This window comes from Lissotriton vulgaris, chromosome 2_1, assembly GCF_964263255.1.
Source record: "Lissotriton vulgaris chromosome 2_1, aLisVul1.2, whole genome shotgun sequence".
NCBI lineage: Eukaryota > Metazoa > Chordata > Amphibia > Caudata > Salamandridae > Lissotriton > Lissotriton vulgaris.
The window spans coordinates 484703272-484727991 of record NC_141687.1 but is presented as its reverse complement, the minus strand read 5'-3'; positions in this window follow the sequence as shown (position 1 = coordinate 484727991).

The following is a 24720-nucleotide window of genomic DNA, read 5'->3' as shown; positions in this document are numbered from 1 at the left end:
TTTTCAAAAAACTGTGCCATTGACCTCGGCCAAAGAGACCTATGATCTGCAAGTCTCAAGGTCTTCTGCCGAGATACATGCCCTCTTAACTTCAAACTGCCCTGTACATTTCTCAGAAATGTTAAGTTGTATCTTAAACATGTCTTATACGAGCAGTATTGTAAATGTATTTAAGACCATATTTTCTGGACTGTTAGCACCTTTTGAAGCAGTTTTATTAATATTTCCGAACTTTGTTCACTCAGTTTTTCACGGAATGCCTCTCATTTTTTATATTATTTTTGCTCCAACTGCTGTGATATGGCAAGCCAATTGACCAGCGACACCCAGTTCTCAATGGAGTCAACTCTACTGGTGATAAAGTGTCGTGAGCGCATCGTCCAAATTTTGGGACTACCGTATCTATGAGAATTAAATACCACATTGTTTCTGTCATTCAGACCAATCTGGCAAGATTGCATCTTACCTGTTCTATGCTGCCTGCTATGTAGAGAAGTATGCGTGCTAGTCGCAAGTCTCACACTCCCATCAGTCATGCCAACGGAGGTTGACACTTTGCTTGAACCAGTAACAGCCCATGCACTATGTTGTCCTCAGCGGCTACCAATTCTGATGATGGCATTCATTGAGATCTCACAGACGCAAATTGCTGACGGTGAGGTAAGAGAGGAAACAGGTGCGCAGGTACCATCCATTACGAACATTGCTAATGTGACCAATTCTGATGGTGACGCTTCACATCTATGGGCTGTTAATCTTCTAAACAAGGCAATCCAACTTTCACCTAGAATGGCAGACAACTTTTTTACAGACATAGAAGATTTGATGTTTTCTCTAAACACTAACACTGATTTTTGATTTGGCACACAGTGTTCTGAGAAACTTTGATTTGACCTTCATTTTTCAAAATAAAGGTCTAACTTTGGGACTCTTTTTCCAATGATAAATTGTTTTTCCTCCAAATTAGTATTTTTCCTTTTTGGCACAAGTAATCTGTTTAAAGTAGAACTATTCATAGAGAACAAGAATTCTTTGAAAACACTTCTAGAGACAATATTTGACCTTGTCCACATACACAAATCTTTTTAATGTATTGTGGCATGAAATGGTTTCTGCCTTTTTCTTCTGCATTTATGAGTCATTTCACAAATGTTTATTTTCATGATTCATTCAGATAGCATTTACAAATGTCAACTATGTGCTTAGAATTAAACATTGCTTTGAATGCGTACAGCACCAATGCTCTTTTGTGTACAACCAGCACCATTGCATTTTTATGTGTTTTGGGTGTGTTTTAACTTACATAAGAAAGTGGATTGGGTGTTGTTTGGCGTTTTAGATTCCAAATGAATTTTCATGAATCATGCCCTTATATAGGTACTATTGACGTTGCACTTATATAGGCATAGAAATCAGGCCCTTATTTAGGCATAGCCCATGCTGCCCAAATACAGGCATGGCTACTTCCATACGTTCATCAAACATCACAACGATTTCTTGTAAAACCAAACACTTAAGCAGAAGGGACTTCCTCTAGCCTGGATATTGATTTCTCCAAGAAACTCATTATTATACATGAACAACTATTCCTTAGGGGTTCATCCATGATGTTCATATGCCCAACTTTACGTCAAAGCTGGCATTTCTAAACACCTTCAAGGTATAAATATACCTTCACTTGCTACAGCAAAGCACTGTGTGGTTTGGAGCAAGCTCGTTACAGCAAGTGCCGAAGGAATCCGACTCTCCAGCTGATGCACTGACAAGAAGCTGTCATCCTCTTCAGAGAATCCAGCATCAGTGTTTCTGACTCCCCTTGCGGGGTGTTGGGAAATCGAGTCCTGAGACAGAGATACCAACCTCCTTCATTCTAGAGTATGGAGCTGATTAGAAACTAGAGAAACCTTTGGCAATTCTTGGAAGAACTAAACCTAAGCTAAAAGACAAACACCTACCTCTAGGTGCATTGGGGTAGGCGTATTTTAGAAGCACCAGCTGAGTATTTTAGCCTGTGTTATTTATGTATGTATTGTTATATCTCATACCACTAGACAATGCTATTACAGTATTATTTTTTACTACTGTTTATGCTGTTCGCATTATACTTTGCATTCTGTCTAACAATTGTAGCAGTTCACCTCTCTTGCATGAGAAAGAAGACTGTTCAATTAACCCCTGTCATTGAAACCGCCCGTTTGCAAGCGCACCAGTAGCATTTAATTTACAGTCCCTGAGTGCATGTAGTATTACTGTCCTAGATTTATACAAATGTATTAAATGTGCCAGTTGTGTGCACAAGCACTATAGTACTGGCTAGCAGTGGTGAAGCATGCTGAGTGCTAAAGCCAGCAAAAACAGGCGTGTGGAACGCCAAGCTACATATGTCAGGTGCAAAAAATATTTTAAGAAAGAGATTGTCATCTTTTTTGCAGTATCCTGGTTTTTTTCTTGTCAAAGAACAGCATTCTCACTTGAGGTGTAGGTTTTTTGAAGCCCCGTAATTTGCTTTTGCACAATGATACAGTATTTTAACAAAAGTCCCCATAAATACTTGAAATACAAAACTGGAATTTTACCCTTTGTTTTGCCACAAAATGCTTCATTGCACCCACTTTGCCTTAAGAGAATACTGCAAATAAAAAAAAACATTGTAGCATCAGCTCTATCTATGTTGCTCCTGCGCATTCACTATAAAATTGTGCTGTGAATGGCTCATTCACTGGTCAATTTTATGTCAAAGGCCCGGAGGCCAACATTATGCATATCTCTTTTATTACTGCCCAAACACAGCAGCAACAACATCATAGATTTAGAATATCACCAAACATTCTATAACTTAGAACATGTATAAAGCACCATATCAAGCAGCCATCTTCCTCTTTTGTTGCTTCTCAAACAAGAGATAAGTACTCTGCTTGTCTTCTGTTTAAATATATTAATTGGTTAATATAATAATATATATAGGTATAGAAATTTAATTTTGGGTTTAATTTAAATTAGGAAATATTATAGAATAGAACATTATTTTAAAGAGATTTAAAATAATATGAAGGAATGTGACTGTATTGTAAGCGGAGAAAAAATGAGCATGTTTTAAATTGGTAATATAAGTTTTAAATTAATGGGTGATTAGTGCGATATGAGGAAGATAAATTGAGCTTGTTGAAGCGGATTACCGTTACAGTTGAATGTTGTGTGTCATAGTTCTCGTGCGCTGACAAGCGCGTGGTCAGTGACAGCCTCGAGCACTTCATGCACAGGTATTGACAGTCTGTAGGCGCGAGTACGTGGGCCGGCTTGAGCGTTGTAGGCGCGAGTACTAGGGGCAGTTTCGGGCGATAACAGGCGCGTGAGAAGTGGCATGAGAATTTTGGTGAAAATGAGCGGCCGTACGAGCGTAACGTGCGGCGGCCATTTTAAAACATTAGGAAATGTGTGATTTTAATAATTATAACGTGGGCGGCCATGCTTTGGGGCAGTTTTATCGTCTGACTGAACGGTGTCAGTTTCAGTCAGACGAAGTTCGTGAGTTCAGTTGAGGTGCATCGGAGTTGGTTAGAGGTGTTCTAGGGAGTTTATGAGGTGATTTTTTTTTTAGCTATTTGACTAGGAAAGAGGTTTATTTGGAGTATATTTTGGAGAATGAATATTTAATTTAGAGGATATTAAGAAAGTGATATTTATAAAATGGAGAATGAGGAGATAGGAATTGAGGAGAGAATGAAGATTTATATGGAGAAGATATTTGGGGAGTTAAGTGCTTCTATAGAGAAGAGAATTGAAAGCACTATGGGTAAAAGAGTGAAAGAAAGAGAGAATAGACAGAAGTCAGGAGAAGAGGATGGATTTTATACCACAGAGGAGGTGGAGATAGTAGCAGGTAGTTCTAGTGATGTATCAAAAAGGAAGGAAAAGAAGAAGAATGTGGTGAAAGGGAATCCTTCAAAAGAAGAGGAAAATAAAGTTCAGAAGGAGAAGGCTATAAAGGCCAGATTGAGCGCTATAAAGGTGCAGAGAAAGGGGCACGGTACTGTGGCATGTGATACCAGTTCTTCCAGTGGGGATGTAGAGCTTACATGCAGTTCAAATTTAGAGGATTCGGATTTGGAAGAGGTCCTGGTGAAAAAAGGAAACTAGATGAGGGAGAGATTAAATTGGAGTTTGAGGACTTTGTAGACCCACAGGGAGAACAGATGTTCGATCTTTTACTTATTCCGTACCTTCTATCGCCACAGTGGTCCCCCGTAGAACACGTTGCCAAGTACATTAGGTATTGGTTAAGGAGAGAGATGCCAAAGGAGATAAGAACTAGGCTGAGGTCGGAGTGCCCGAGGCCCACTCTTAATAATAAGGTGGCCTTTACTCCGGAATTGGATCAAAAGATGCTTACCTTTACAAATAATAAAGGAGGAATAGATCCAAGAAGGGGGTTGGACGAAGGTTTAAAAGGGTGCCAGGATAGGATGTTAGATATCTTAGGCCCCTTGACAAAGATCTTTGATTTGTGCAAAGAAGCACATACAAATAATACTGGAATTGAAGTAAGTGAGATGCGTCAGTGGGTGCAACGTTCTATTTGTTTGCTTGGAAATGCAAATGCAGCACTTTGTTTAGAGAGAAGGAAAAGTATTTTATTTAAGATTGATCCAAAACTTGCAGACTTGGCTTTCAAGGAATTGGGTGAACAGAGCGATGGGCTGCTGTTCGGAGACGACTTTGTTAAAGACATGGCATAGTACGTGGGTACTTTTAATTCTTTACAGAAAGCACAGAAAGTTATAAGACGTGTTTTTGGTTCGGTCGGGAGAACAAGGGGTCTGTTCCCCGGCCGAGGTTTTTGAGTTACCAGAGGTTATTTTGGGAGAGGTAACAGGCCCTATGGAGCGGATTTCGATATGGTTTTGGAAGGGAGAGAGGATATGGATTTGGAAGCGGAAGAGGATATGGTTTTTCGAGAAACGATTAAGGAAGCTTCTTTCCGCAAAGATAGAGGGGTGGAGGAAGAGGTGCAAGATCAGAGAGGAGGCCAAGAGGAGTCTCAGGTAAGATCTTTGCAAGAACCTTTATTCATGGGAATAATTTTAGGCGGCAGACTAGCCCAGTTTGTTTCCAGGTGGCAAGAAATAACACAAGATCCATGGGTTTTGAAAACTGTGGTTGGATACAGGATAGACTTCATCAGTATTCCGGTACAGGAGAGGATTCCAAAGGTGTTGAGGTTTTCAGAGGAGATGGAAAATTTGGAGACAAAGGAGGTGTTAGAGTTGGAAAGAAAAGGTGCAATAGAGTTTGCGGAGGAGGTGCCAGGTTGCTTCATAAGCAATTTATTTCTAGCGGAGAAGAAGGACAAAAAAATGAGACCAGTAATCAAGTCAAGTCAAGTCAAAATGTATGTTTATTATGACCATAGTCTTTAAACAAATGCAATAATCGTAACACAGAATAGAATATTCACATCAAATACAATAAAACCTTTTTAAAAATTAAACCGGTAAAAAGATCTTACGCACCATTATAAAAATACAAAACACCAGTAAAATTACATTTGCCTTAAAACTTATATTTACATTTAAAAGCCCATTCCTTTCCTTTACCACAGGATGTATTTTCATTCGATTAAAATGTCATACAGTACTACATATTATTCCTGATTTCTTAATGCACGCAGGGCCACCTTTATAAATTTCCCAAGGGCAATTACAAAAAAATTAGACCAGTAATCAATTTAAAAGAGTTGAACCATTGGGTTGTTTACAACCATTTCAAAATGGAGGGGATACATATGCTAAGAGATTTTTTAAGGAAGGCGGACTGGTTAACAAGACTGGACCTAAAGGATGCTTATTTAACAATACAGATGTGTAAGAGTCAAAGGGATTACCTTCAGTTAGGGTGGTTGGGAAGGGGCTGGAGGTTCAAGAGTCTCCCTTTCGGTTTGACGTCAGCCCCGTGTTGTTTCACCAAAGTGATGAGACCTATTGCGGCTGGTTGAGTTCCAGGGGAATTCGTCGGATAGTTTATCTAGACGATATTTTGATAATGGCAGAAGGGAGAATGCCCGCCAGGGATCGGACAGAGTTTGCAGTGAAAGTAATAGAGGATTTGGGGTTTGTAGTGAACAAGGAGAAGTCTTGTGTGGATCAGAAGCAGGTAATGACGTTTTTAGGTTTTCAGATACAGACATTGGATTGTGTGTTGAAGTTGCCTATGAAAAAGGTGAAGAAGATCAGGAAGGAGGTGAGGAGAGTGAAGTTGGCAGATTGGATTACTTTGAGGCAGTAAGAACGTCTGTTGGGTCTGCTGTACTCTTCGATTCAGGCAATATTTCCTGCTCCCCTACATTATCGTGCGTTGCAGAGGTTGAAAGCACATTACTTGAGAAAATATGTGAGGTATTCACAAAACATTGTGATGAATCGGGAATCTCAGGAGGAATTGGAGTGGTGGTTGATGAGTCTGGAGGCTTGGAACGGACGAGCCATATTTGGGATGATGCCAGAGATGGAGATAGAATCGGATGCAAGTCTGTACGGATGGGGAGCGAGATGTGGAGAGGTTGAAACAGGGGGGCAATGATCAAAAGAGGAAGGACTTATGCACATAAATTGTTTGGAGTTGCTGGTGGGTTCTTTTGCGATAAAGAGCTTTGTGAAAGACAAAATGCAGTGTTGTGTGCTGCTGAAGATGGACAATCTGTCAGTGGTTCGTTATGTGAACAAGATGGGTGGTCCACGTTCAAAAGGGTTGGCTGAATTTGCAAAGGAGTTTTGGAAGTTTTGTCTGGAAAGAGAGATTATGGTACAGGCACAGTACATACCAGGATTAAGCAACGTAGAAGCGGATTGGTATTCAAGATACCTGAGGGATGCGAGCAGTTGGAGATTGAAGAGAGAAATAGTTTTGAGTCTGGAGAAGTTGTGGGGACCTTTGAGGGCGGATCTGTTTGCAGACAGGTTGAACGCTCAGTTGAAGGAGTTTTACAGCTGGAGACCGGATCCAGAGGCTAAGGGAGTTGATGCATTTCTGCAGAGCTGGAAGAGGGGAAGAAGTTATGCTTTTCCCTCATTTTCTATGATTCAGAAAGTTCTGAACAAGGTCAGAAGGGAGGAGATAGAGTTAGTCCTGATAACACCTTTTTGGAAAGCTCAGGTATGGTTTCCAGATGTGATGAATTTGTTGGTAGAGGATCCTGTAATTCTTCCAGATTGCAGGGAAATATTGATGGATGTTCAGGGAAACATTCAAGAACTTGTGGTTTCAGGGCAGTTGAGGTTGATGGCATGGTTGATTTCAGGAGAATTTGGCAAATGCAGGCATTATCAAAGGAGGCTGAGGAGCTTGTGTCAAAGCCATGGTCTAAGGGAACATATAGGGTGTATGGATCAGCCTGAGAAAGTGGAATGGTTGGTGTGTTGAGAGGGGTTTGGATCCCATTTCAGCACCTGAAGTAGAAGTGGCAAATTATTTGTCAGGTCTTTTTTGTTGTGGTTTGGCTTATAATTCAGTTAATTTGCGTAGATCTGCAATTTCGACAGGGCATGTTTTGGTGGATGGAGTTCCAGTTGGACAACATGTGTTAGTCAGGAGGTCGGTTAGGAGTGTTTGGGTGGTAATTCCACCGAAAGCAAAATATGATTCTCTTTGGGATGTTTCTTTGGTATTGAAGGAGCTTGAAAGTTGAGGAGAGAATGCAGATTTGGATTTGAAATTTTTGACCTGGAAGATGACAATGCTTTTATGTCTGGTTTCTTTTAGGAAGGTGTCAGATATAATAGCTTTAGATGTAAATTCTGGTTTTATCAACCGGAGGGAGTATATTTTGAATTAAAGAGAAGGATAAAGACAATGTCAAAAACTATTTTTTATCCATATTTGGAGGGTGAGAGTTTTTATGCTTGGTTAAATGTCTGAAGGAATATGAGAAAAGGACTTCTGGTTTGAGGCAAGGGGACTGTAAGCAGTTGTTGATTTCTTATGTTAATCCGTATAGGGCTGTGTCTGCTCCTACTTTAGCAAGAAGGATAAGGAACGTCATGTTTAAGGCAGGAGTGGATGTCAGTGTTTTCGGATCTCATTCTGTTAGTGGGGCTATGGCTTCTAAAGCGTTTGTGAAAGGATTCAGTCTGAGTGGGATTTTGAAGGCGGCAGATTGGTCAAATTTTAGAAAGTTTGACTTTAAGCCTGTGGAAAATGTTCTGAGTAAGGTTTTGGAAGAACTTTGAACATGCATAATGTTGGCCTCCGGGCCTTTGACATAAAATGCAGATTTTCCACAGTTTTAATGTAAAGAAAATCATGACTTTATTAAAAAAGGCACGGAGGCTAATATTATCCATCCGCTTTGCCCGCCCTGTAATTAATTTTTTTGGTTTATTTTGAAGGATACAGTTGAAGAAGGAGATGGAGAGAAGGTTCGAGTTCAAAGAAGAAAAGTTGGAAGTCGAGTTTAAGGAAGATTGGAGACGTAGGAAATTTGGAACTTATTATATAATTTTCGCAGTCACAAAAGAGGAAGATGGCTGCTTGATATGGTATTTTATACATGTTCTAAGTTTTAGAATGTTTGGTGATATTCTAAATCTATGATGTTGTTGCTGCTCTGTGTGGGCAGTAATAAAAGGGATATGCATAATATTAGCCTCTGTGCCTTTTTTAATAAAATCATGATTTTCTTTACATTAAAACTGCGGAAAATTTGCATATTTACTACAAACAGTGCCAAATTAAGTGATGTCGTGTAATTTGGGGGATTTTACATATCAAGAGTAAAGCAAAATGACTGAAATTACGCTAATTACACCAGCATAACACCATTTTTGCCTGGGCTGCATTCCCTATAGCTAAATCATAAAAAAGGTTTATACAGCGTAGTCTGAATTCCATGTACACACTCCACGCCAGCTCTGTCATGACATAGTGAGTTACAAATTAGTCATCTTTAAAGCTCCCTTATGTTTAAATATTTTTCAGTGATTCAACCACACAACATGCCCAGGTCTAAAGGCTGTACCTCAGTTCCACAATCTGTGCGAATTTTGTAAATTGAGAAGGGACTTGAACTTTTAATATAGAGCACTGGCCGTTGCGGGCACCGGTCAATCCCCCAAGGGTGGGGGCCGGTTTTGGGCCACTGGGGGCCGTTTTTGTTACAGGGGCGTTTATGCAGCATAGCTGCAAAATCGGTCCTGTAGCAAAATCGGCAGAAAACTGGCCCTTGGCAAAGAGCTCAGCGCTCCCGCCGCCCCCCCCCCCCCCCCGAGGGCCGGCCGAGCACTTTGCCGGGGTCGGTTTTGGTTTCCAGTTCGGCCGTGATAGAGCATTATGTAAAAGTTGGGGCTTTCCAAACCACCTAATGTAGACATTTGCAGTGTTGTCAGTGACACAATTCCCCATGAAATTTGGATATTTTAATACACGTTATTACAAATTGCGAACATTTAAAGGTGTTGGACACACTAGAGTTTAAAGCATGAAGGCATAACTATAAAGGATAAAAGAAAGGAGGAATATGATGCATAATATCCTATCTGTCAGCAAATGCCACCTACTCCACTCAAAAAAACAGACGAGTGTATCATAATGGAATGGTGAAACATCCTTCATTCTGATACAATATTTCATTATTGGCAGATTTTTCTTTCTAAGGGTGGTCGTAAAATCCATTTCGCGGGCGAATTTGCGGATTTTTCGCGATTTCGCGATCTGCGAATCTCTTGAAATCGCGGTTAAATCCGCGAATCAGCGGGGACGAATTTTCAGCCAAGCAAGGGTTACAGCAGCAGGTGCAAAAGTTGAACCTAAGTTTTTTTGTAACCTTTTACAAGAGGGTTACAAACAAATTAACTTCAACTTGGACACCTGCTGCTAATTGCTTCCTGGCGCCTCGTTGCCTACTTGCAACTATTCTCTGACCCTGCTCTGACCCTTGAAGCAGGGTCAGAAAATAGTTACAAATAGGCAACGAGGCACCTGTCCAAGGAATTAAACCTCATCAGGAAGCACTTACAGATATAAAAAACAGGAAGAAGGGAGAGGATGGCAAATACACCCATTTTGAGTTGTCAGGAAGGGTTAAACTAAAAGAGACCTTTACAGCACAATTTTCATATGCATTTTGCTAAAAGTAAAAAGCTGTATGTTCTGTAGGGGCAACTCAGGAATCTGGCCCTTCAGAGATCCGGCCTCTCTTTCTTTCTCTCGTTTTCTCTCTCCCTCTCTCTTTCCCACTCTTTCTCTCTCTTTCTATCTATCTATCTATCTATCTATCTATCTATCTATCTATCTATCTATCTATCTATCTATCTATCTATCTATCTATCTATTTATCTATCTATCTATCTCTCTCTCCCGCTCCCATAAACGACGGCATGGGTAACTTCGCTATGCAAGCGGCTCGCGAAAACGCAAAAATCCCCACGAACACGCAAAAAACCCAGCGAACACGCAAAAAACCCTGCGAACACGCAAAAAAACAAAAATCCGCAAATTCGCACAAATTCGCGAATTTTGCGGATCGCAAATTCGCAAATCCGCAAATTCACAGATCGCAGATTCGCAAAATTCGCTCATGCATAATAGGGCAATGATAATAATGATTTCCACAATAATTACTATTTCCATAGTAAGAAGCTGAGAATACCAAGACAATTCAGCACCCTGAAATGCTGATCGCCATGGTATGAGTGATTTATAGTCAGGAATTACTGCATATGTGTTGCCAATACACTTAAAAATGGACGCATTATATGTTTTCCAAACGCTCTCATCAACCTGGTGCAGTTTTATGTATATGCGGACACAAGGATATTGATTTCTCTATGTCAGATTAATTGACGAAATATGCTCACTTAATCAAACTAGAGATTTAAATTTCGAGGGAGTAAGACTTGGTAAGTTAAACTTGGATTTGGCCAAATTAAACAGGGAGTACTGTAGAACGTTTTACGTTACTTAAATCCTGAAAAGGAAAACTTCGCGAAAAGAAAAATGTATGTTGTCACCAGTGTTCTATGCTCTTAGGGGCACATTTACTAGGAAACTGTCGGAGCGCAGTGTTAAGCCAAGAAGGCTCTCACCGTGCTCCATCAATTTCCAAACGCATGGATGCGCCATATTCACAAGAACACGGTGCACGCCTGCCTTTCCCTTAGCGCTGGTGCTAAATGTCGCTGCCTACCACCAACACAGGCACTCTTGCACCATTGCGCAAGGGTGCCTGTTTTGCAGAGAAGATTGGTTTTGTGCAGGAAGATGTTGCTTCCTGCACATAAACAATCAGTAATTGCGATTTGTAACTTCTATGTGTTCTGCACAATGCATCACACATAGCTACAGCAAAAACGAGGAGAAACATATAATTTCTCCTTGTTTCACCTGGTGAAGACCAGGTTTTCTCTGGTCTTAATTTTGGTACTGTCCTATATTTACGCCACCCTTGTAAATATGGGGCAGCATCAAAATCAATAGGTGTTTAGGTGGAACGCCCACCGCAACACCCATTGCCTATCCCTTTCAGGCTAAGTGTAGCATTAAAAGGGGACTTATTCACAAGGGGTCGTTAAACCCTGTTAGCTTAACGCTGTCTTGTGAATAAGCGAAGACCATATCGCCACAGGAACGCCGGACAAATTGACTTTCCTGTGGCAATAGGGGCTTGTAAAATGCTCCTGAGGGGCATATTTACAAGGAAGTGGCAAAGTGCAGAATTAGCCACCTTGGTTTAATGCTGTTCTCCGCCACTTCCAAAAAGCAGGGCTGCACTGTATTTACAAGGATATGGTCTAGCCCTGCATTTCCCCCTGAGCTGGCACTAATTTTAGCTGCTTAGTGCCAATGCAGACACCCTTGAACCACCGTGCAAGGGTGCCTGCATTGTAGGGGAAGATTGCTTATGTGCAGGAAGGGGTCCCTTCCTGCACATAAACCATCTGAAATGGCATTTTTAATCTTCTAATATGCTGTTTAATGCAGCACACATATAATTTGCAGGAATGTGGAGGAAGTGTCTCCTTCCTGCACATAAATAATCAATAGTCTTTTGCTGTTTCTATGTGTGCTGCACAAGGCAGCACACATAGAAACAGTAACAATGAGGAAAAATGTAACATTTTTACTCACTGCGCCTGTTTAAGACCAAGCGTTCCCTGATCTTAATTTTGCTGCTTCCCCATATTTACGCCGCCCTTGTAAATATGGGGCAGTGTCAAAATCAATGAGTATTGCAGTGGAAAGCTCAATACAACACTCATTGCCCACCCCTTTCAAGCTAAGTATAGCTTGAAAGGGGGCTTAAGTCACAAGGCGGACGCTGCCTTGTGAATAAGGCGAAGCCTCTGTCTCCTTCACAACGTCAGAAAAAGTGAGGTTGTGGTGGTTATAGGGGCTTTTAAATATGCCCCTAAGTCTTTATATTTTAATGATATATTGAATCCAATGCTTATTGTGCACTTTTGCTTTAAGAATGTGTTAAACATAAAGAACGGAGTGACCTCTAAAGTATTCTGTAAAAATATGAAGCCTGCATTACAAGTCTCATTTTATGCAAGCAGTGCATTTTGCTTCAGAGATTTTGTTTCAGCATATATGTCATGTCCTGTGTGACAGCACAAGAAAAAGGAAAAAACATAGCAACATAAATAGAGTTCACATTTCTGGAGAGGGATTTTATGGGTATTTCGAGATTGCCAGAACGGAACCTGAGTCGAAGGTTGGTCATTTATCAAGGTATTCCTTGCAATGACTTTCCCTGAGCCGTTTCATCAAACATTCAAGCCTTAAAAATGGAATACAAACAATATTTCTGAAACAGAACTCTAAAGTGGTTGCACTGAAGAAAAAAGAGCATCCGTTGCATAGTTGGTGAACAATCTACAATATCTGGATTTTTACCATTGTTAAAACTCTAATGGCCAGATAGAGCAACACTTTGCAAATCAATGTAACGACCCTGCACATTATCGCAATTGCACGGATCTGTGGCACTTTATTATCAGCCTTGTATGCACAGATCTCGTTATCGTTATCAAGAGGTATAGCTCATAGCTCAGTACAGTTTTTCTCACTGTGCCTCACAATCTAAAGGCTTCCTCCACAAAGAAATATGGTGACGTGCTTTTGTGAAGGTATGAGGTGAAGAGTTTTCAATCACGCAGCTGTGCTGCTTTTGTGTGCTTTGCATCATTTTTGCAGAACACGGTCTACAAGAACGTCTAGCACTGTGCAATGCAGTAGTCTTCAAACGTTTTATACGAGACCCATTTAATTGAACTTAGAATATTATTGCTACGCAAAGAATGACACCACCAGCTAAAATGGTTAATCGAGAAGTCATATAGGATGATAAATTCTGACCTGGCACACATACATGTTATTAGATGGGCAAGGTAAAGCGTGGCAGCAGGGTCTTACTATTTGGAGGAGGTTCTTAACCCAAACAGTAAATGCAGGGATCTGCTGTGGGAAGGCAATGCTCTTGAAACACTACAGACCTGACCATGTGTGACTAATTGAGAGTAGGGGTAGGCACCTGCTGTTGGATTCTCCTGCAGTGGATACAGAAGGGAGGGTGCTGGCAGGGACCGGTGGTGGTGCTAACAATATCTTCCAGAAGTCACAGCCCCTTCACAGGTGCTTTTTTCCATCATTCATAGCCTAGAGACTCTAATGCACCCTCAACTAGACACTATGAGGCTCTTAACTTGTACTCGGTCACCCTCAGCCGAGCCTCAGGCTGGAGATCCAGTTTTCATCATAGATTATTTTATAGTTCCCCAGGCTCTTAGAATAGTCACATTACCTCTTCTAATCCTGAGCTATTCACCAGGCATCCTCAGCTACCATCAGAGGCCCTCTACCAGTTATATTCGCACCCTCCAACAGCCCTTAGACAGTACTCTGGAGCTAACAATTGACAATTATCAACTATCAGTTGGTATTCAAGTCCTCCACTGACCCTTTGTTGGAAGTTTATTAGTAGGTGTTGGTAGATACCTACAGCTATTAATAACACAACAATCAAAAATGAAGTCTAGTCAAGCCTCAATAAATTATTCCTTGCTCAATCCTTGATAGCTTGGCTTATGCCAGGCTTAATTTAGGAGACAGGTGTGTAAAATATTTAATATCACCAAATCAGTGAATAAGTAAGACACGTCACACAATAAAAATCCAACAACAAATCCTGTCTCCCACACTATTCAACCTTTTCAATGGAACCCCTTGCAATGAACCTGTGGCAAGCTAGAATAGACTACAATGTATATGCAAATGACACCCAACTCTACATGAAAATGTTGTTAGTTTAGTACATTTGGCACCTAAATTAACACTTTCCTCATAGTGGAAGCCTGGCTGACCTGCAACCACCTCAAACTCCACCCCAGTAAAACTGAACTCTTTCTCCTCCATCGCAAAGAAAATTCCTTTCCAGTAGAATGTTGGATCAACAATCGCAGAACTTTCAAAATTTAAGATAGAGAAATCATGGGCCTGCTTCTTTTCTGGTAATGCGCCAGAAATCTGGAACTCCCTACCCCGGTATCTGCAGGAAAATCAACTCTTCCCTCAGTTCAAGAAGGAACTAAAGCTTCTCCTCCGCAACAAATACTTAACCCTCCTTAAGGCTCCTGCATAACCTGCAGGCTCTTTCCCTGCTTCCTCTAAATAAATCTGTGCATCACTGGCTCGGGGAATCTGTGCCTCTAGTTCCCCCATCCAGAAGAGGCCTTACCCTAGCTACCTGAGACCTATACTGCCTGTCTTTACTTCTGTTCAGCCTGTCGTGCCTTGATACTATGTGTTTGCTGTTATTATTTTACTCCAATGGCAATTTTATACAATGTAATCTGTGCTCTGCAAAGCAATATATATTTTGTATACCATACTACCTCAAAATTGTATCGTCAATCTTCCCAAAATGTCCTTGTACACATCATTACCTAATGGCGCTATATGATTCGGTTTGTACACCGGCTTTAAGTCACAGACTAAATTTACTGATGCAGTTTTAAAAGTGGAGATGCACCAAATATAATGTTGAATGTGCTATACATTACCTTTGCAGGTTTTTTTCTTCTTCCAATGTCTTGAAGGGGCTTTTATTGATGGGGCCAAAACACGTCAACTTACCAAATTGGAGGAGTCCTTTTTAAAATTGAAAACATTAAGGATTCTATGTTCACACAATAATGTCAAGAAGGCAGGACAGGCCCTCATGCGTGGACTCCAATTGAACTATCTTCCACATTGACTGTGTGATAAATGAGAAATAGATCCATATTTCTCCTAACCACTGGAAGAAAGAAGAAACATTTTGAGCTTTTACCATGATTTTGTACATTGGTGTAGAGTTGGATGTATGCTTTGTTTTGTTCTTAAGTGTCCAAAACTGTGTATGTTTTGTTTTTATATGTACAATATGTGTCTTAGGTCTTATGCACATCTTGGGTACAGAAACCAGGAGTGATGATTTACTCTGCTTGTAAATTTGCAATAATAAATTATGCTTGGTGAATTTAGGTACAGCGCCAGTGACTAATTTGTATTCTCATGGCATTAGTTTTTATGTAATAGGTTACAGCATTACACTAGGCGTCTGTTTGCTATCTATAAAACAATGAAGCCGATGTCTCTAACATCCTTTCAGGTGGTTTCCTCTGATTCTCAAAGTCGCAGGCTAGCACTCCACTCCCTACATCTCCCCCACCTTCAGGGCCTCAGTGCCTCTCAAATACATCTCTGTGCTCCTTACCAAGTTCATAAACCCTTTATCATTCTATCAGAGGCAAATTGCTATACCTCAAAGTTAATCACCAGATACTCTCTCAAATTAGAGGCCATCACCCAGCTTTGAAAAGCACTTCATCCGGCCCTTTTGCCCTTTCTGCTGACAATGAAATAGTCTTGAACAGATGCCCAAGAGACAGACCATTCTGTGTCAGTCTCAGAGTACTGTAGGCACCCTATTCTAGCAGCCAGTGGCCATTCATCAGCTCCACATCCTACTGATTATCATGTCAGGTGCTATGTTTGGAGAAATAATGTATTTTGTAAATCAACAACTACTGAATCTCTCTTACTTCTGAAGAGGCTTTCCTTTTTCCCTCATGTATTGTGTCCACTTCAGAGTGCACCAATGAGGGAACTGGCAGAATGGGTGACAGGGAAGGATGATGCACTGTTATGCTCAGATGTAACAGATGTAGTTAACTTACTGTTCTAACCAGGGTTAATTCTTATTTTGCCTATAGAATGGTGTCCCTATTCCATAGCCACGCCTCTTACCTCCAGAGGTGGAGAAGTGTGGCTCAATGGTTAGAGCGGCAGACCCTGATGCAGAGGTCTAGCCTGGGACCAGGGTTCAATTCCCTGCCTCGGTGGGTCTTGGACTCAATATTCCACCGACCTGATAATTCTCGCCTCGGTGCCTATTCCAATCATGGAGTCCCACTCTGCAACTCTGGGCAATAGCTTGCTTAATCTCCACAACGCTAAGGATACCTGGCTTCCACCTTGGGGGTGCCCAGGAGTGGACGCCACACAGGGAAAGCCAGGATGGGTTCCACAGCGGTATTCGTACAAGCGCCATGAGACCCTTGCGGGTGAGTAGTGCGCTATACAAGTATCAATTTAATTTTTTTTACATGGGAGTAGAGGAGCACCGCCCACCCACACTGCTGCTCAGAAAGCTGGAAAAATAAAATGGTAATGGAGGTAATTGTAGTACCTTTTATTTTTCTGGTTTTCTGCAGAATGGAGAGGGCAGGGCAGGCCAGTGCATTATGACTGCTGATTGGCAGCATTGACGAGTGGCCCTTTCAGTCTGAATTGTGCATGTTGGTTTGTCTGGCTACCATGCTATGGATAAACCGACAAGCACAATTCAACCTCTCCAAATCAGCTGTCTTAGACAGCTGGGTTGGAGAGCAGGCACATTAATTCAATACTCTTCTGAGCTATGAGGCAGCCTGCTCCGGCCGATCCAGACACCTCACTCATGCGGCATGAGAGCAGTTCCTCGTTGGATAAGGATATGTGGGACATCATGCTCAAGAAGTCTAGAGCCAGGTACTGGAGAACGTTGTGTTTATTTTTATGATTTTTAATTGTATTTGTTGCCGCACCAGTTTTGTGGGTCATCAACCACCACTGATTACCTCACTACCCCATTTACATTTCGGGGTGACTATCACTCCCTATTTCTGGCCTCCTTGTTGTTTGCAGAGAGGAATGATTGTATCTTTGCTTCTTTTCATTCCAAATCTGTCAAGTACCATAAGCAACAGGTGATCTCTGCTCTAACTTGTCTGGGTATTATCCTATTAAATATGACATGGTTTTTATTACATCTTGATTTATTAATCACTATTTTTTACCTTACAATTAATGCTGGGTTTTTAGATATGGAGCATATTATGGAAAAATTATTTGTCTGGGTTTATGCTCATTTCTCCATTCCTTCCTGACATGTTTGACAGGAAACACCCTTAGAAATCATGTATTCCAGGACTTCAACTTAGATTGTGTAAGGCAGGTTTCTGCTGTACATGAGCATCGAACCGGAACATCACTTTTAACAATGTTTCAATGAGGCAATGCCAGCTCTATGTTTTTGTGGCTTAACACTGCTTTGTAGATATCCTACCCTTTCACGCAGATATGTGCATGAAAGGGACGTCGGATGGGTGTTGCTCTAGGCGTTCTACCACAACACCCTTCGTATTTTTATACTGCCCCAGATTTACAAGAATGTGTAAATCAGAGGCAGTGCCAAAAACTAATGCCATGCAAGTTCAGGCATTAGAATGGCGACACGAGGAGAAATCTCTGGCCTGGTATTAAGCCGTTTCAGGTGAGCAGTGGCTATACACAGGAGCAGGGAGGCACTGTCTACATACTGCTTACATGCTATCATTTGCGATGCCAGCAGCAGAAGTGCGAACTGAGGCGCTGAGAACAGCTGACACACTCTGGCCACAGTAATGAACAGGTCTTTAAAAAGTAATCGAAGCGTAGCACTGTGTTTAATTTTGATGTATATTCTTCCTTTGTCCAAATAATTATCTTGAAAGTTGTTCTTAGCGCAAACAGGTTATATTCTTTCTCTTAATAAATAGCTTAAACTTTGGCCATTTATACATCAGAAAATAGAATCAACTAAAGTTACTTCGAAAATTATACTTCTATTACACTGCAGCCATTGGGTCAGGAGAAAGGCTGGTTAAAAGGAGTTAAGGAAAAATAAACTTGCATAAAGAAAACACTTGAAAAAAATCATCTTAAGAGGAAAGTGACACACACATGTTAAACAAGCTGTGGAAAAGACTTTGGGCAGGCTAGTCTCTTTCCACAAGTGCCCAGTTAACCTCCTCCCACTATCTGTATATCGATGGAATTTACATTCATCCTTAAAATGGTTTCTGATGACTATTCTGCATAATTTGAGAGTTGCAACTTTGGGCTGTTTTTTGGACGGATGCTGGTTTGCGTTGGGCTTATTTTGGGCGTATACTAGAGCCAGGCTTCAAGAGTCAACCCATGCATCGAGCAGCACTGGGACATTGCAAATGCTGCTCAGACGCTACTACAGCCAGGTCGTCCGCTCTGCCCCCACAACACATGTGGAGGGCAGGGAAGATGTTTTCCATCCTGGGCTGCGGCAATGTCTACCTAGGGGCAGAGCATCGGTGCGGGCAGAGGGATGGAAGGGGGCATAGGTGTAGCATTTCTTGCAAAAATACCTTGCCTAGATTCAGTCAAGCGCGCCACGCTCTGCAACCGAGCAGCAGTGAAGGGTTGTGCCTCCACCAGAGGTGCCACTCTGGTAAGGAAAAATAAAGATGTTGGTAAAAGGTCAATCACACAAGCCCTGTTGTCACAGTGAGATGGCACCCTACATTATTCTATACAATGACATGAACACTGTAACAGGAAGTACTAATCTGTGTATACACCTAAATAAAGCACTCCATTACCTCGCGGTCTAGTCAGCATGATGAAAAACAGCTAAACAAATAAATAGGGCTCACAGCATCTTCACGTGATAACAAAAGTTTCCACTGTATATTTTCCATCTTTCATTTAACGAAGAGCATCTGTAAAAAAATCACTGAACACCTGGCTCATGCAAGAATCTTTGTTTTACCTTACACTCTGGAGTAATGCTGGCACAGTTCCTACCGAAGAGACACATATGCATTACATGCCAAAGTGCACTGCAGAGCAACACGTGGATTTGTTTCAAACATGTTTATTCACAACACAGCAACCTATTGTACGATCATAGTGTACTGTTTGCATTTATACAGAAATAACAAGCCTGCAGACCAGGACTGAAAAAGGTCCTTGAGTGGAACTGTAAGTGTAGTAAACCACCAAGATGCCCTCGGCTAGAAATTCAGAGCAACGTCAAAGGGTAATCATTGGGAGCTGACGGACACACACAAGGTATATTTAATTAAGTATAGCGACATATTAAGGTTATCGTAAGAGTCCATATCAAAAGCAGACATTTTCTGGCTTAGTACTTAATTTACCTAGTTGGTTAATTCTAGGACTTGTAGTCTTGGTGTGGTTCAGTTTGATCATTTGGATTAACACACCTGAAAACAGTGATTAATAAATAATGTGCAGAATCTGAAAAATTATATCCGCTGTAGGGATTAAAGTGATAAACGTAGAGACTTTGGGGATGGTTGGCACTGAATTTAGGAGCGGGTATCGGGTGGAGGATTCACACTGTGCGACAAGGAATGCACAGTGACTTCGCTCAGTATTAGGAAGGGACTCATGTATGCAGGGCTTTGTGTAATTTAGGTGGGGCATGTAGTATTCAGGCTGGCCTCTCGCAGAATCCATGGAGGCCTGCGTTGCATTTAGAGGGATTCACAATATTCAAATAGTCGTTGGTGGAAATTTACATATCACTGGAGGGTTGACAATATTTCGGAGCAATTGTGTCTTTCTCTCAATTAGTGCTCCTCCCTTTTTATTCACAGACCTCCTCCACCCTCATCAACATCCTCAAACTTTTTGCCTCTCTGCTTACCGGGGCTGATTTTCAACTTCCATCGGTCTCCCAAAGTGGGACTCTTGAAGTCCATTGCCACGTTGGATTCCCTCAGTGACTCACTGAGCAAATCCTGACACTTCATCGCCGCCTGTGCCGAGAGACTGACGTGAGCGCGTGTAACCCCCTGCATTTAAGGAACCACGCAGGGGCTGGCCAAAATGATCCCCTGGGGCTGTCATTGGTAGCACTTTCGTGCGCTACAAGATTGACAGCCCTGGGGACCCCAAATCGGCCCACACACACTACTACCAAGCTAGGTGGTGGTGATCTGTGGTGCAGCGCTGCCCATGTGCAAGTGTAGCAGGTGCGCAGTGCTTGGCTGCACTTACAATTTCATGAATCACGTGTTGCTCGAATTGAAATGTTCACTTACTCGTGATGATGGGACGGGAGGGTAGAGGGTGGGGTTAAGTGCGCACAGGCAGTTCCTGATTGGCACTGTGCTGCACTGATGTTAGGGTGCTCTCATTTGCCAATGACAATGACAATGGACCTTCAGCACCATGATAGCGGCACAGGCTCGGTGCCTCCCCAGCTGCAAAATTGCGCACATTGGCCTAATCCCAGCCCAAAAAGTTGCCCCCCACCAGGTTTAGGTTTCTCATCACAATTGGGACAAATGTCACCCAAGTGTGCGGGAAATACCCCAATCTGGCAACACTGAATTCAGGTTGCACCTGACTTCCGTTCCCGAGTCTGATCCCTCCTCTTCCGGCGCATAGGATCTTCCATTCTGGGCGATCCCTGAAAAAATAAAACAGAGAAAAAGGCAATTAAGTGACATTAAGGCTGGATAAAGAGGTAGAAAAATTACTGGACATAAGCATTGAGCCATTTTGCTTAAATAGTTGTAGCGCTGACAAAATCTGACGAGTTCCTTCTCTCCTGGTTTAGAACATTTTATTCACATATCAAAAGTTAAAAGTTAATGTTTTATCTTCTTCATTTGAGAGCAGGATTTCATAGACACAAGATGAATGAATGGATCAATTATTTTGGACATTGTTATTATTATTTTCCTTGTTATTTTTTTTTATTAGTATTTTAACAATAGCTAACTTGGTGAAGAACTTTATGGGTTTTCAGAAGAAATCATAAAAAGGTGTGTATATTGTTTATAACAAGAGAATGTTGTACATAGAAGAGTTTAGAGAAAAACTTTAGCGAGTGTCTAATGAAGGATTGCATTTGTTTTTGGGATAGTCAACTATTCTACTTCTATTGAACAGAAAGTTGGGAATAGAAAAAAATTCAAATGTATGAAGAAAGGAAGTACTATGATACGAAGTATTGTGAAATAGTTTAGGCAAAAGCATTTTAAAGTTTTCCAAGAGATATAGCGATACCTCTGTCATACAATAACTTGCTATTAGATATTTTTTCCTCTTAATACTTACCGAGCACAACCCCTACTTAGAAAATTTCACCCACTACACAAAGAACCAGTCCAGTCAAGGTAGAACCTCCAGAAAGGCATTCCCTGAGGTCGTGAGGACCAGGACATTATCCTGTCTTATTTCTCTCTCGCTTTTTGTCCCAACCCTATTTCCCCCTGGGGTCTTTGAGATGGTCAGAGTGTTAATTATATCTGCCTTTCTATTAGTTCCCAGAGAGATTGGTGAACAGTCGTCATCAAGCAGAGCAAAAGGAGTGCAGGTGAGTGTCTGACTATAAACACAATGAGGAGCACAGAAGGAACAACAGGACCCAGGTCGCCCTCCACTCGTAAAGTCATACAAACAACAATGACCTGGTCCGTAAAGGCAGTGTTTTGTATTTACTTCAACAGATGTACATCATGTTGCAATAATTTACAACTGTCTCCCCTTCCCTAAAGAGCCTTGGGGGAAAGAGCACACTGTAGTCACGCCAAATTTAAAAGGCATCCATCCCTTCCGAGACAGTCAAGAATAATGGACAACAATCAACAACGTGTATTGTGAAAAAGTGTGGAAAAGCGAGATGACTCCTCACGGGCGAACCACCAACGGGGAACCTGGTAGGTACTCACCAGTGTAGCCCTGTTCTCATCATCGGCAGTCATCAAGCTTTAAAGAAATGTGTCCAGAAAACATAAATGTGTAAGTGCAATAGAAGTTCAAACACACACAACAAACAAACAGTGTAATGCAGCGAGATATGGACTGCACGCATTTGCAACCTTTATTCTCCTTCTTCGTGCAGCCAATCTATTTAAAAAGCAGGGAGTGGCAATAAATATTATAGCCACAGACCACAAGCCAACATGTTTCATTGCCTTATGTACTTTTAGGCAATTTCTTCAGGGCATGTCATTTTTACCACTGCATCAATGATGGACACACCATTCTTCATGACTGTCAAGAGACAAAAAATTTATAAAATTCCTTTGCCAAATGCCCATACAAACTAATTTCCATAAAATGCACCAACTGTACAGGAAGCAAACATAAGGTATTTCATATTTACCCCTACACAGCCAAAGTGACTGCTACCGGCTGTAAGGATGAGAATAAAACATAGGCACTACCCCTCTAGTGGGTTAGCCCCGGTCTCATGTCATTTTCTGACTGCAAAGAGAACATGTAAAAAACAAGTAAGAGACACCACACCGTCAAAGTATGTCAAATTGTCACACTTCGTTCCACTGTTCTATCGATGTTGAACAGACATCGGTGGTTGCATTCGAGGGGCCCCACTCCTTACCAATCTATTGAGACCACCGTGTATTACCTCCACCCGTTCGCGAGCTCTGCAACAGCGCAGCTCTTAAATTGCTGTCAATATTCGGAATCCTGCCGGGGCACGCATAATCTCGCGAGAGGATGCGTCCACCATTTTGAATAGGGATACTCTGAATAAAGATAATTCAAACGCCGGGTGCACCCGATCACACAAGCGTGCGGCTGTCTAACTGAAATATGCAATGTTAAACTTATAAAACTCACAATACTTTAAAAAAACTTTACAAAAACGCATACATTAATGCATATAACGATGATAGCAAAAAGATTATTAAAGTATTGTCCGTATCTCTTTATTCAAATTGGAGCGCCCCCAAAATTCGGGACTTATTTGCTTAAGCATCACGGGTGTAGCAAGTAATGCTGATGCTGTAATTCTCATACTTATTTTCATCTATTAAGAGATTATGTGTGCATGGTGGTTTATATACTCTCGGCCATTCTGGAACATGTTTTGTATAATGACAACACCCCAGTATGTCATAATTATATGTATGGGGCAGTTGTGTTACATATACATGGACGGTTTATTTTAACTAGAAGAAATATGGATTTTTTCTCAAACATCTATTAATACATTTGATTTCATAGGTGTCAGAAAACAGCTATAACGGTGCCCACTATTACCAAATATCCACAAGGTGTAAAGGGACAAGGCTGTGAGGTCTGCTTAAGAAAGACATATCTTAATATCCACTTTCACCAAAACCAATAGAATTGAGAGAGGGAACAACTTTTATATGGTCATATATTATAACATGTATTTAGCTGTTCTTACTAGGAAATTCTACTACTGGTATAAAGAATCCTAGATATATTTCTTAGTCTAGTCTGGATATTTGTATTGCGCAACATATCACATCCCGAGGGAGTCTCATGGTGCATGCGGACAGTCCTAAGGGGGAAAAATGAGCCAGGAGATGGAATTTAGCAGAAGAGCCATGTTTTCAATTTTTTGCGGAAGGTCATGAGTTCCGTTGTTGTGCGTATGCTTAGAGGAAGTTTGTTCCATAGGGATGGTGCCATGAAAGAAAAGGCACAACCACCATTTCTGGCAGTTTGAACTCTGAGCGGCATGAGCTGTGACTTAGAGCTCGATCTCAGCTGTCGACCAGGCCGGTACCATGCCAATTTCTGAGTCCAGTATTTTGGTCCTGTGCCGTACATGTGATTATGAACCAGACACATGGTTTTGAAAATGGTTCTTTTTTTAACAGGGAACCAATGTAAGCTTCTTAGGCATGGCAGTGAGGGGGATGGTCTGGGTAGACCTAAAATTAGACGAGCTGCTGTATTTTGTACAACTTGCAGTTTCCTGATATGGCACTCGTTTATGGCGAGGAGGAGTGAGTGGCCATAGGCTAGCCTATTTACAATGAGGCCCTGAACCAGAATTCTGCGTGCATCTGTTGGTATCCATTTAAAGACCTTGCGTAGACTCCACATAATTCCGAAGCAGGTGCCCACCGTATGATTTACATGGTCCTTCATGGATAATTTTTGTCCATGCGGAATCCTAGATTGCGGACTGATTCTTTTGGGACGGGACACTCGCCCAGTTCTGAAGGCCACCAATCTTGGGTCCAGTGTTCACTTGCTCGCCCAAATAGCATGACTTCAGATTTGGTGCCATTCAGCTGGAGATGGTTTTGGCCCATCCAGTTTTTTACCTCTACCATACAAATTTTAAAACGCCTTTTGGTGTCGTTTGCGTCGTGGCCAAGTGTGACCAATATTTGCGTATCATCCGTGTATGATAACACGTCAAACCCGTATGCCCTGATCACTTTGGCCACGGGGGCCATATAAACATTAAAAAGCGAAGGGCTCAGAATAGAGCCCTGGGGCACACCTCTTGAAACGGGCCGAGTACTGGCCAGAGTATTATCTACTTGCAATGTAGTTGTTTGGTTAGTCAAATAATTGACA